Source organism: Lagopus muta, chromosome 18 (assembly GCF_023343835.1).
Source record: "Lagopus muta isolate bLagMut1 chromosome 18, bLagMut1 primary, whole genome shotgun sequence".
Taxonomy (NCBI): Eukaryota; Metazoa; Chordata; class Aves; order Galliformes; family Phasianidae; genus Lagopus; species Lagopus muta.
In genome coordinates, this window is record NC_064450.1 from 3,568,788 (window position 1) to 3,580,898 (window position 12,111).

Consider the following 12,111-nt stretch of genomic DNA (forward strand, 5'->3'; position numbering starts at 1 on the left):
ACTCACCGTAGGAGCAGGACTGAGCAATACAGGATGCTGCCTTGGCCGCTTGGATGTACTTTGCTGTAAGTTAACAAACACACACGTAACTCTGCCCTGCTGCCCGGTGCTGCTCGTGATTGCACGTATCTGTTAAAAGCTTATTCAACAAAATAGCAGATTTGGACGCTGAGAGAGTGGGATCTCAATCGAATCTCAGGCAGAGGTCGGATCGGTGAGTGCACAGGCGAAGTTTAAACACAGGCGTGAGATAGAAGATGTTTTTCCCACCCAAAATTGGGGCTCCATCCCGTGCCAGCACCACAGCCACTGCATTCCTGGGCACAGCTGGGCTGACAGCTGGGAATGTGGCGGTGCTGCACTGAGGCCAGGACCTGCCTGCACCCATGGACTGCGTGGCCTCTGAATGAGATCCGGCTTTGGCACAGGCTGGCATCTCTGGGCTGCACGCAGCTTTCGCAGCCCTGTCTCCTTTTTGTTTCTGCTCTGTTTTCTTCTGTCCTCATTTAGCAGCTGGGACAGAGGGCCAAAAGGAGGAGAAATGGTGTTTTGTTGCCTGCCACGCTGCCTGTTGTGTTTTGAGCAAGCCCAGGAGATGGCAGAGACAAGCAGGGCTCTAAGCAGAGAGTTGAGCAGGGCACAGCACAGAGCAGGATGCTGGAGGTTCCCATTTGGCCACGCACACCCTGATGTGCATTTTTCAGCAGTGTGGGTGACAGGAGGAGCAGCGAATTTTCCATTTCTCCAGACATCTGAGTGAGGGCTGCAATTGCCTTTCAGGAAGGTGTGTTTTAATTGGATGGAAATACGGAGCTCAGTGCAGAGATAATGTCAGAGTAGGACCTCAGAGACATACTGCACACAAAGTCAAGGAATCGAGGAGAAATGTGTCTTTTATGAATCTCAAAATGTATTAATCCCCTGAGGTTTTCCTTTCTTGTAATGCTCTAAAAGGTATTGATATGAAGATGATGAGTAATGTGGTTCACACACAAAATTTCCCTTTGGTGGCATTTGTTCTAATGTGCCAAACCACACCCAGCTACCTTCCTAATGTGCCAAACCATACCCAGCTCTGCTTTGAGTCTTATTCTCTGTTCTTAATAGTATTTTTTTTTTCCAGGTGCTCGGATCTTAATTTTAGAATTTTCTAATAGTCTGCTTATTAGGTAAGATAAGAGCAGTGTAGGACCATTTGTGTCCAATGTGTTCTTTATCAGGGGAACAGCTGGTGCACCATTGCTGGCTTGTGAGGTCAACGTATAGATGGGGCTGGAAGGTGAGGTGCTGGAGGTGGCAGGGAGGTTCTGGTCATAGAATCATGGAATCATTAAGGTTGGAAAAGACCTCTAAGACCATCTATTCCAACCGTCCTCACACCAATATTGTGCACTGATGGCTGCAGACAGCTTCACATAAGGGCGTGCTGGGCAGGAGGAGGGCAGTGAGTGTGCTCAGGAGCCAAGGTTCCCTGCTAGGACCTGCCAAATCACAGAGGTCCTCATACAGCATCTGCCTGAGAAGGGCAGAGACTGAGCCAGCTCTGGAGGAGCCCAGTAGTGAGGTTTCTCAGATCCCAAACACGTGCTGCTGGATGGGATCTATGCATTCATTTCTTTATCCCAAACATAGCAGCTCGGCGCTATCATCTGTTGGTTTAGTGCCTGGAAGTGGAATGTAACGCTGTGATGGAAGTGGATGACAAAGAGACAGTGAAAGCAACTGCAGCATAACATCCCCTGGGACACACAGAGACTGATCTGGCTGCATTGCTTAAATGAATAGCATGTGCCAAGCTGCCTTTTCTCAAGTTGCAAACACACTGATAGATAATCTCTGCAGCTTGGCAATTGAAGCTCCTTGGAGCAATGTTTGCTTTCTGCCACATTGTGCGCAGGTGTTCATCTGTCACTGAAATAGTTTCTGAGGAAGAATCCTCAGGTTGGATGTTAGGAATAATGTATTCTCTGAAAAAGTGGTGATGCAGTGGCACAGCTGCCTGGGGAGGGGGTCACTGTCCCTGGGGGTGTTTGGGAACTGTGGAGATGTGGCACTGTGGTCAGTGGGCATGGTGGGATGGGCTGGGGTTGGACTTGGGGATCTGAGAGCTCTTTTCCAATCTCAGTGATTCTATGATTCTTTGATTCACTCAGGTGCAAAGAATTATTTAAAAAAAAGAAAAAAGCCATGGACTGTGTGTAACTCACGGATCTCAGTGGTTGACATTTGTCTCCTGCAGTCAAACATCCCCTTAAATTTAAATCTGCAGGATCTGCCCTCATCTCCTGCTCTTCCACTGCCCTTGAGGCTCAGAAAGAAGCCTGAGATCTCAGGTCCTGAGAAGTATCCCTGACAAAGACTGTGGTGTGCCACAAGAAAAGGGAGATCAAAGGCTTTATCCCCAATTTTTGCAGTAGAAGAGGAGTGCAGATTGCATGCTGTTCTAATGACAGAGCAGTCAGGGCTCCAACAGAGCCTTGAGGATATTCTTATCTTGAGAAGAGATCATTTTATGATGGCAAAAATACATTCTAACTGCCCCGAGTCATTTCCTGTACAAACTCAACCCACTGTTACCTTAGAGTGGAACTCAACCTTTTGTTAATAAAGGGTTTCAGATACTTGGGAGCTCTCTTTGAGCTGCTGCCCTCCCTGGGCAGCATTTCTTTGTGTGCCCATTGATTGCACAGCACAAAGATATCTGCTGGAGGGGCTTGGTAAACATCAGGAAAAGATGGGAGCCCTAGCAATCTCCTTTTGCCAAAGTCAAGGTTCACACTTGCCATGTGGGTGGGAACTCACTTGAGGCAGTGGGAGCTGATGCCCCTACATTTCAATGGCCTTCAGAGGAATCCAGCAATTAAAAAAAGCCCCACACCAAACAGGAACCCACACCTCCTGCTCTAAACAGAGCTTCAGAGCAGAGCTGGATCCAGCCCTGGGGATGCTGGAGCGGAGCAGTGATTCTGGAGGCATTCAAGGCCAGGTTGGATGGGCCCTGTGCAGCCTGACCTGTGAGTGGCACCCAGCCTGCAGCAGAGGGGCAGAACTGGATGATCTTTAAGGTCCCCTCCAACCAAAGCCATTCTATGACTGTATGATTCTGACGTGACAGTGAGGATGCTGTGCAGGATGTGCATGTCTCCTGCCGTAACCCCACTGCTGGCACAGCTGTCAGGGCCAGGCTGACGGGTGTCTGCATTCAGCCACATCTCTCCCTGTTATCTCCCTCCTGCAGACTTGTGCAGGTGCACAGTGCAGAGCAGAGCAGTGACTCCACTCGCTGCCAGGACTTTTCAGTACACTGACTTCTGCCTCCAGGTTGCGTTGCCTCTGGAGAAGCTGGAAACTGTTTGTTGTATTTTCATTCTAACTGGTGCAGTGATCTGAGGGTGTGTGTCAGAGCCTATCAGTGTCAGAGGTCCCGCTAAGGAGGATTTCAGCCACTGCAAATTGCAGCTGTGAGGGTGCTCACACAGGCTTAGAGAGCGCAGTGAAGTCCTTTTTGTCCCAGGCTTTCCATTGCCTTTGGATCAGGCCCCAGACTTTGTCTTCCTTTACATCTGCCTTCCAGTTGATTTAAAAAGCCCTGACCCAGCAGAGCAGAAGCCTCACCCTGTGCTGGGTCATGCTGAGCTGGGGGCTCCCCTAGGGCTCACCCAAGGGTGCTGTGCTGGCCATGCTGGGTGTGAATGGATGCAAGGAGAGAGGAGCAAGGATAAAGGAACCGCAGGGATCTGTTCATTTATTTCTTGGAATAGGGTTGAACACATTTTTTTATTTCACTGCAGATTGCATGCAGTGAGAAAATCAGTTTTTAAAAACTCCAAGAGCACAGCTCTTTCCCTGCAGGCTGCAGATGGCCAGGTAGGCTTGTTATTCTTCACTAATCAGCCTGGGATTAGGCCAGCACATTCATGTAGAAACACTAATACTTTTATTACCAAAGACAGCCCAGAGCTCCTACGGTTTGTCTAGAAAATGGAATATTTGATTTTCCCCCAGTAATGCTGTGTTTTCCTTGTCTCCTGGCAGTTTGCACAAAAGCCCAGAATTATGTGACATACTGCAAAGGGAACATCCAACCCTGCTGTGCCATCTGAGCCGCTCGTGGTGCAGCAGGCATGTCCCTGACCCCAGAGCCATAAAGTTCCCCTCTTCCAGATGGGAATCCATGCCTTTACCTTCACCGTCAGCAATAATTTATGTGTATTTACTCTCAAAGCATGCAATATTAATGTGTCCTTTTAATATAAATGTACCTAGGGTTGGCAAAGGGGGGTTGGTAGCCCTGGGCACTGCAGTTTGTCCAGGCATCTTCAGAAGAGATGCTTTGGTGATGCTTCCCCCCATGATGGATTTGATGTGAAGGGCTCGTCTCCAGCAGTAAGTCCTCAATATTTCTGTAGTCAGCTGCATTTGTGCAGCCATAGCCAAATAGGGTGATCTCCTTTTTGTAGGATCATGGAATGGTTGAGAGGGACCTGAAAAATTATCCAGTTCCAACCCCTGGGTGTCCTCACCAGCTCAGACTGCCTGGGGCCCCATCCAGCCTGGCCATGGGGCACCCACAGCTCTGGGCAGAGTTCTCATACCACGGGCTATAGGTAGAAATAGAAATACCTAAAGTATGCAACAGCTGGTCCAAAAGCATGTGAATACGAGGTGTGGGACTGTTGGAAAGGAGGGATAGGAGGCAGCATGGCAGCTGAGAATTGGCCTGACAGTTCTGTTTCACAGACACCAGTTAAGGGGAGCATTTTTTGCTGAAGCCCAGAAGAGGAGCTGGGATTTCTCTGCCTTTTTCAGTGCTCAGGGGGAGCACACGCAAGAACGGCAGCAGCTTTACCTATCAGCAGCAGGGGAAGGTTTGAGATCCCCCAACAAAACACACCTGAGAGCAATCCGGTAATTAACTGAGGTTAACCTCAGCTGAGTTCCCAAAGGGGCAAATGACTCAAAGTTGAAAGGCCTCCTGATACAACCACAGCCTGATAGCCTTTGGACAAGGGTGATTATGGGCTGGAGGATACCTGAGCAATGGGGTCAATTGATGGCCGAGAGAAGTGCTGCAAAAGAGCCTTATTTATATTCCAGAAAGAATTGTAGAACCGCAGGATGATTGGAGTTGGAAGGGACCCCTAAAGGCCATCTCACACTCCTGCACTGAGCAGGGACACCCACAGCTCCTTCAGTGCTCAGAGCCTGTCCCCTCACTGTGGCTGTCTGCAGGGATGGGGCATGGAGGTGTTCCATTGGGCTGGGCCACTATGAAGCCTCAGAACTCTTGCTGTAGATCCAATTCCACTCTGAAAATGGAATTTAAGCATTTTTTCAAAGTTACGCTCCGTGTATTCTGTACTATTTTTCTCCAGCAAGGGAAGCTGCCTGCACTGCATTATGTATTAGGCTCTTGGACGCATAACTAATCATGTAATTATTAGAATTATATTTGCATTCACAACTGGGATGTATATAACTCATATGTTAATGCATGCTAATTAAATACCCGATTAATCGTTTAAAATAATGAGGTTTGAATCTATACAGCTATCACAGGCATAGTAAATACACACTGCTTCTGAAGAATAAACCAGGTGTGTCTTAATATGCAATTCCAGTCCTGCATAAACACATAACGCCAGTTATCTAGAAAGGATTCAAAGTGTTTCTTATTCACATTGCACAGCAACTGCTGGCTGAGTGACAGTCATTAGGATGCATTTTACTGCTTCTTTACATTATGGCACATTACTACTTCCAGCTGTTCCAGCCATCTGATAAGGCACACATTCATTAAGCTTTACCCTATGAGGGATAGGGTCTAACCCTTCAGATGCACTGCTGAAAACCAGTTGTGTTTGTGAAGTCTGGGGCTGTGTGGCCCTGGCAGGGCGTACAGCATCGCTTCATCTGCAGAACTCAGAAGCACTGTGGAAGGTGCTGAAAGTCCACAGCATTTGATGATTCTGATTTGATGAACATGCAAAGCTGCTGCTGCCAGAGGGGGAAGCAGGCAGCTGTACATTTGTCTCCTATAGAAGTTTCTTACCCCTGGGGTCCTTTGCTTCTTTATTCTCTCCTGCATCTCTATTTACTTATTTACTTTAATTTTACATATTCCATTGCCAGGACAGCTGGGGTTTACTTCCCCCACACTCCTTCCCTCCTTACTTTGTTCACCCTCACCCTTAGGAAATAGGTGTGCTGATTTTCAGGATCCTTGCCTTTAATTTTCTGGAGATAGCAGTATCTTAAATGGATGATTTCATTCAGAAACCAATCAACCTAAATCATCATCAGTGCTAAGTAATAACACAGAGTTCAACGTGTTTTCCTCAGGCGTCTGTCTGAGTTCAGGCTGTGCTGCAGCTATGGGGTTATTTAAGTCTGAAGCTCACCTGAGACTTCATCAGTAAGGTAAGAGAGTGCCAGGAATTATTCTAACATTGCAGCATCGGTTTTCTGGAAGGTCCCTGTTCGTCCCTTTCAAGTTACTCAAGCTCTATTCTAAGAACCAGGAACACAATGGATGAATATTCAGTTTGGTGTCGCTTATTCCTCTGATGATGTCATTTCCCAACAGAGAAGTGCAAATCTCCTTTCTCTAACAGCAACATTTACTGCTGTATATTAAGAAGAAAAAAAATGCCATTTCACCAGCTGTTCAGTTTTGATAGGTCTGCACAGAAACCAGCCCGGACAGCAGACCCAGGAGCAGCAACAAAGGTCATGAGAGCACTTCTTCTTCAAGCAATGTGGAAACGATGGATGTTAGAACAGTTTATTAAAGAAACCAAACACAATTCTGTGTCCTTGGTAGTTTTTTTGGCTGATTGCATTCTGGCAGGCTCAGAGGACACAGTGATTACATACTAAAAGAGGTGCATCTTCTTATGCTTCAAGCACGCCCTTCTCTCAGCCATCAATTGACCCCATTGCTCAGGTGTCCTCCAGCTCATAATCACCCTTGTCCAAAGGCTATCAGGCTGTGGTTGTATCAAGAGGCCTTTCAACTTTGAGTCATTTACCCCTTTGGGAACTCAGCTGAGGTTAACCTCAGTTAATTACCGGATTGCTCTCAGGTGTGTTTTGTTGGGGGATCTCAAACCAACGCCCAGAGGGCAACGGAGCACCATACAGATCCATGTAAGCTGGAGCTGAGGTCGCTGCTCTGGGATTAAATTCATCACAGAGTACCAATTTGAAGCAGTTTATAAATTGGTATGTAGAGCATACTTAGACTTTTTTTTTTTTCCAAAGGAGAAATGGGTGATTTTAAATGCTATCACAGACTTCTCTCATTATTGTCATAACTTGAGAGTATATGTACATAACTTTTCCATTTAGGAAGTCATCACGTGGAATAGAAATCACTCAGCAGCACCACAAGCTCTGAAAGGGTGAATGATTTTAAGGTAAATTTAGATATAAGTGCTGGTAATGTTGTAAGTCATGCTATTCCACTCTCTGCGGTGGATGCTTATCTGTTTCTTATGTTTCAGTGTATGTTTGTGCCTGCATAACTTTGTTTGGGAGTTGGGGGCAGATTACATCCCAGTGTTTCTCCGTATGACTTTTTAATTCCTGATGCTCCCATTTGGTATTGAAGCAGTTGCCTCTTAGATTTGTTCGTGGAATAAGGAATGTCTTCTGTGACTCGTTAGTGGGATTAGCAGCACTTCTTGTAAATTAAAATAATCATTTTTTCCATCCTGTTCAGAGGTCTGGGTTCAAAGCAGCCCTCGCTGTCCTTTTCGTCCCTGAGTCCCAATGGAGGTCATAGAATGACTGAATGGTTGCAGTTGGAAGGGACCCATAAAGGCCTTCTGGTGCCACCCCTGCACCAAACAGGGACACCTACAGCTCCATCAGTGCTCACAGCCCATCTCCTGACCTTGGCTGGCTGCAGGAAAGGACACCACTGCCTCTCTGGACAACCTGGGATGGTGATGCCTTGGGCAGGGAGCAGAGCAGGTTGGTACAGCACTCTCCAGCTGTGCTGAGAAAGGAAAAAAAAAAAAACCAAACAGCCAGATAAATGTTCTCCTCTAATTCTGTCCACTGATCTCTTGTAGGGATTTTATGATGCACAGTTTGTATAGTAGGAACCAAGGCATAAGAGTGACATACAACATGTCATGGTTATGCAACCTTTCCATGGTTGCATAAAAACGCAGATCTGGGCTGAAGATCAGCTTCTGAGCACACCTCCTGTCACCGTGCGTCCGTTACTGGGTGTTTTTCGTGCTGCCCATTGGGATGAATTACATCAGGATAGGTGGTTCCAGCAGCAGGATCTGACATTTGTTCAGGGTTTCCAAGGAATGGCGGTGTGGTGGAGCTGGCTGCTGCATGGGGCAGGACAGGGGCTGGGGCTGATCTGATCTCAGTGTCTTTTTCCGGAAAGGAGTAGGGAGTGTGGCAAGTGGGAAAGAAGGGTTTGCTGAGAATAAATTTGACACAGTGGAACAAAGCGTTCCCCTTAAATGTGTTCTACAGCCAGAATAGCAGCAGCACTTCTGCCAAGTGAGGGGCCTGCTGCAAGAACAGTTTGGCAAGGGGAAGATATAGCCAAATTTGAGTGAAGCAGCCTGATGGTGGGTGGCTGGGTTATGCAATTTGACTGATATTCAGCATCCATTATCTCTTGCAAAGCTTCTTTGAATGAAACAAAATGGTAGAGCAGATGCCTGCTGTGCGTTTAAACACTTCCATTCCAGTTCTTGAAACTTGAGAAAGAAGATGAGGAGGACAGAGGTTGTAATGAAATCCTCACTGGGAAACTGAGGGCAGAGGGAGAATATGAGCTCCTGCAGTGTCAGAAATTGTTGGATTTGTTGAAAATTGGTTCTGGAAGGAGTGAGCCAGAAAGAAATCCTTAAAAAAAAAAAAAAAAAAAAAAAAAAAAAAAAAAAAAGGGGGGGGGGGAAGGGAAAAAATGCAATATCCTTTCACTTCAGTGCACTTTTGTAAGTGTAGTCATTTCTGGGAGAAGTATCAAGGCTTACTGCTATTCTTGACACTGCTGTGAGGGATGAATGAGCTCTCATGAATGGAAGAATCATCATCATCATGTAGAAATCAGTGTGGTTTGGCTTTAGAAAGAGTGATTGTAGCTCAACCACTTGTGTACAAACAAGAGTCTTCTAATTGCCTGGCTTGCCAAGGAGGGAATGTGACTGTTTTCTTCTCCCTGGGAGTAACTTTGACTTCATGAGGATAAACTGAATTGGTTAAGGTGTATTTAGGAACGCGTCTCTCTTATCCTTTTTGAGGTCTTACTCAAGGAGCAAGAGAGGACTCAGCTTGGGATTCAACTGCTGCAGAGATATCAGTGCTGAAGGACAGGTGGTTGTCTGTAATGCGCTCTTGTCATAACCAGTGTGAACCCATGGGAGGTGATGAAGACATGCAGCCCAAGGAGACATTGCACTGTGTGTGGGGATGTGTGTGATACCCTTACCACAACAGAACCTGCGATGAGTTATGATGTGAAATAAGCCTGCGCAGAGCAAGAGAAACCACTGCTGCTCCAGAGAAACCACTGCTCCGAGGCCTCTCCATCTGGTGACTGCTGCCAGAGAGCTGCAAACACTCTGAGCTGAGCTGAGCCTTCCTGGGTTTTGATCCTCTGAGTGCCTGTGTAAACGTGGACCAGCTGCTTCCACCTTCCGTGCTTCCTGGAGTGGTTCCCAAACAAAAGCACGCTTGCTATAAATTTCCAGTGCCACTTTGGCAGCGCGTGTATTGACTTTTCCATTTTCCTTTTCTGGATTTTGTTTCCTCTCACCTTTTAAGTTTCTTCCGTTTTCCCCGAGGGAGTACTTATGTTCTCAGATTAAAAACAGAAGTTTGTTCAGGTCGATTGTTAGTATGCTGTCAAACGGTATTTTCCATATAAAAATATTTATTTTACTTTAAACCACATCTTTCTGATGGAAGAAGGCTTTAAAAGAGTCAGCGTCTGGGAGCTTCTGTGCATAAATGTTTCAGCAGTTCTGTGATTTCATGGAGCAAAATAAGAGTGCAAAGGGTAGCCCATTTCTTTTGCTGCTGGCTCCTTCCCTTCTGACCGTAGTGAAGCTGAAATGTGAGGTGCGAGTGGACTCCATGCTGCTGTCTCCCGGAGAACTGGATAATTCAATGTACATGAACAAGTATCACCCAAAAAGGTTGACCTCAGTGATTTCCCCACGTCCCTTCTATCTCCTATGACTCTATGGTGCTGCTCCTTGGGCACAATGGCTGGTCTCTGGCTATTGTGTAAATCCAGCAAAGCAAATACAGGCCCACGGTAGCTGACCTTCCAGGTGGTGTTATTGCAGTCCTGTGTCACGTAATGGGAGGAGAAAGTGGTTTTCATTGGGCTGCACACAGATCTCCGGTGAAATAGATTTTTAACTTTTGGAAATCAATAGGTAGACTCAATATGCAGTAAAGATTAAGGCTGTTACTGATTAAATATTGCTCCTTCCTTCCCTGAGGGCGTAAAGTTTACCTCTCTATTTACCGCTCTAACTGCTTGAGCTCTTAAGAGAGGCTGCCAGAGAGGGTGAAGAAATCTTAATTTTCTCAGTGTTTAAAAGGAGTAATCCTATCATACCTCTTTCTGTCCCAGGCCCCCTGTGTATATTCCAATTAAAAACTCAACCTTCCGGATTTTTCCAGATCCATGTAGGTCTTTGAGAATAACATTAGCTGGTACTTCTTAATGCATTCTGAGTGGTTGGAGTGACGTTTCTAAGCAGCTGAAGGCATGGCTGTAGTTGGCAAGGCGGTGTGAAAAGTCCTTCATCTCAAAGTGCTGCTTTTTGTACATGAGCACGAATATTTCCTCTTCTGCCTTGACAGCATCCATTTTGCAGAAAACAATAATGAGACAGAAAACAAGGGGTTTTATCCCAGGGCCATGTCACCAAAGGCCAGGCTAGAGCCTGCAACTTGGTAATGAAGACATCTGCCTATCTTTAACTTGTTGTTCCTGCTCCACTGTACCCTTTGCAGACCTTGCCACAAACAAAGTGGTGCGTGACGTACAAATCTGGAACTGAAGAGCCTCTTCTGCACGAATCTCATGCTCCCTCCTGCCACCCATGCCTGGCAAATTATAAGTGAGGAAAGCCTAACAGCTCTGAGAGGGCTACTGAAGTCATAGGGAGTGCAGCCGATCATATCAGGAGGTGCAAAAGCAACTCGAGCATCTCACTGATACAAGCCCTTCTTTCTCTCCAGCAGTTGTTAACCAGCCTGACCTTCTCCCTGCTCTCCATCTGTGCTAATTAGACCAGGCTTTGAGGTATCAGTCCTTTCTGTGTGGTTTTTTTTGTCACAGAATTTCTAGCAATTTAGCCAATTGTATTACGAATTAACCTTTGGCATTCTCTTATGAAGAAATGGTGTTGAGCCCTGATTAATGCCTTGTGAAGCTGTTGGCAGCCATCGCTGTGAGTTAGTTCTGCTGGGCTGGTGAATTCAGGGCAGTTCCTCCTGTTGCAATTGAAACACAGAACTTGCAGTGTGGCTGCATCAGTAGCAGCATGTAAACATGTAAACCCAGCAGTTTTCATAGAATCATAGGGTTGGAAGGGACTTCTAGAGGTTGTTCAGTCCAACCATCCTGCTAAGGCATGTTCTCTACAATAGGTTGAATAGGAAAGTTTTATATGGCGGGCAGAAGAAACCTGAATCCACATCTTAAAAGGAGAGCAATGAAATGGAATTTGTAATACAAATTACTGTTTTTGATTCCACCTTATCTTTCAGTGCGGGAAAAAAAGTCATAGAATTGTTATGGTTGGAGAAGACCACTAAGATCATTAATTCCATTGCAAACCCATCCCCACCATGCCCACCGACCATGTCCCTCAGTGCCATATCTCTGCTTCTGGAACACCTCCAGCTGAAAGAAATATCAAGTCAGAATTTGATTCAGGCATATCACACCCATTCATGGCTCTTGGAAGCAGGGAGGATGGATTTCTTTTTTATTTCTTGTTTAACTAAATCTAGTTTTATGATACTTCACTTGTTACATTGGTAGATCATAGAGTCATAGAATGGCTTGGGTTGGAAAGGACCTCAAGGATCATCAAGTTCCAGTCCCCCTTG

At 46.1% G+C, this 12,111-nt stretch overlaps 1 long non-coding RNA gene across 1 annotated transcript; it reads left to right on the plus strand.

Moving 5' to 3' along the window:
• The first annotated feature begins 7,076 nt into the window (after positions 1-7,076).
• On the plus strand, positions 7,077-11,619 carry LOC125702330 (uncharacterized). The gene is made up of 3 exons (XR_007380525.1): positions 7,077-7,224; positions 7,724-7,977; positions 9,279-11,619. It is a non-coding gene; the product is annotated as an uncharacterized LOC125702330 (long non-coding RNA).
• The last annotated feature ends 492 nt before the right edge of the window (positions 11,620-12,111 follow it).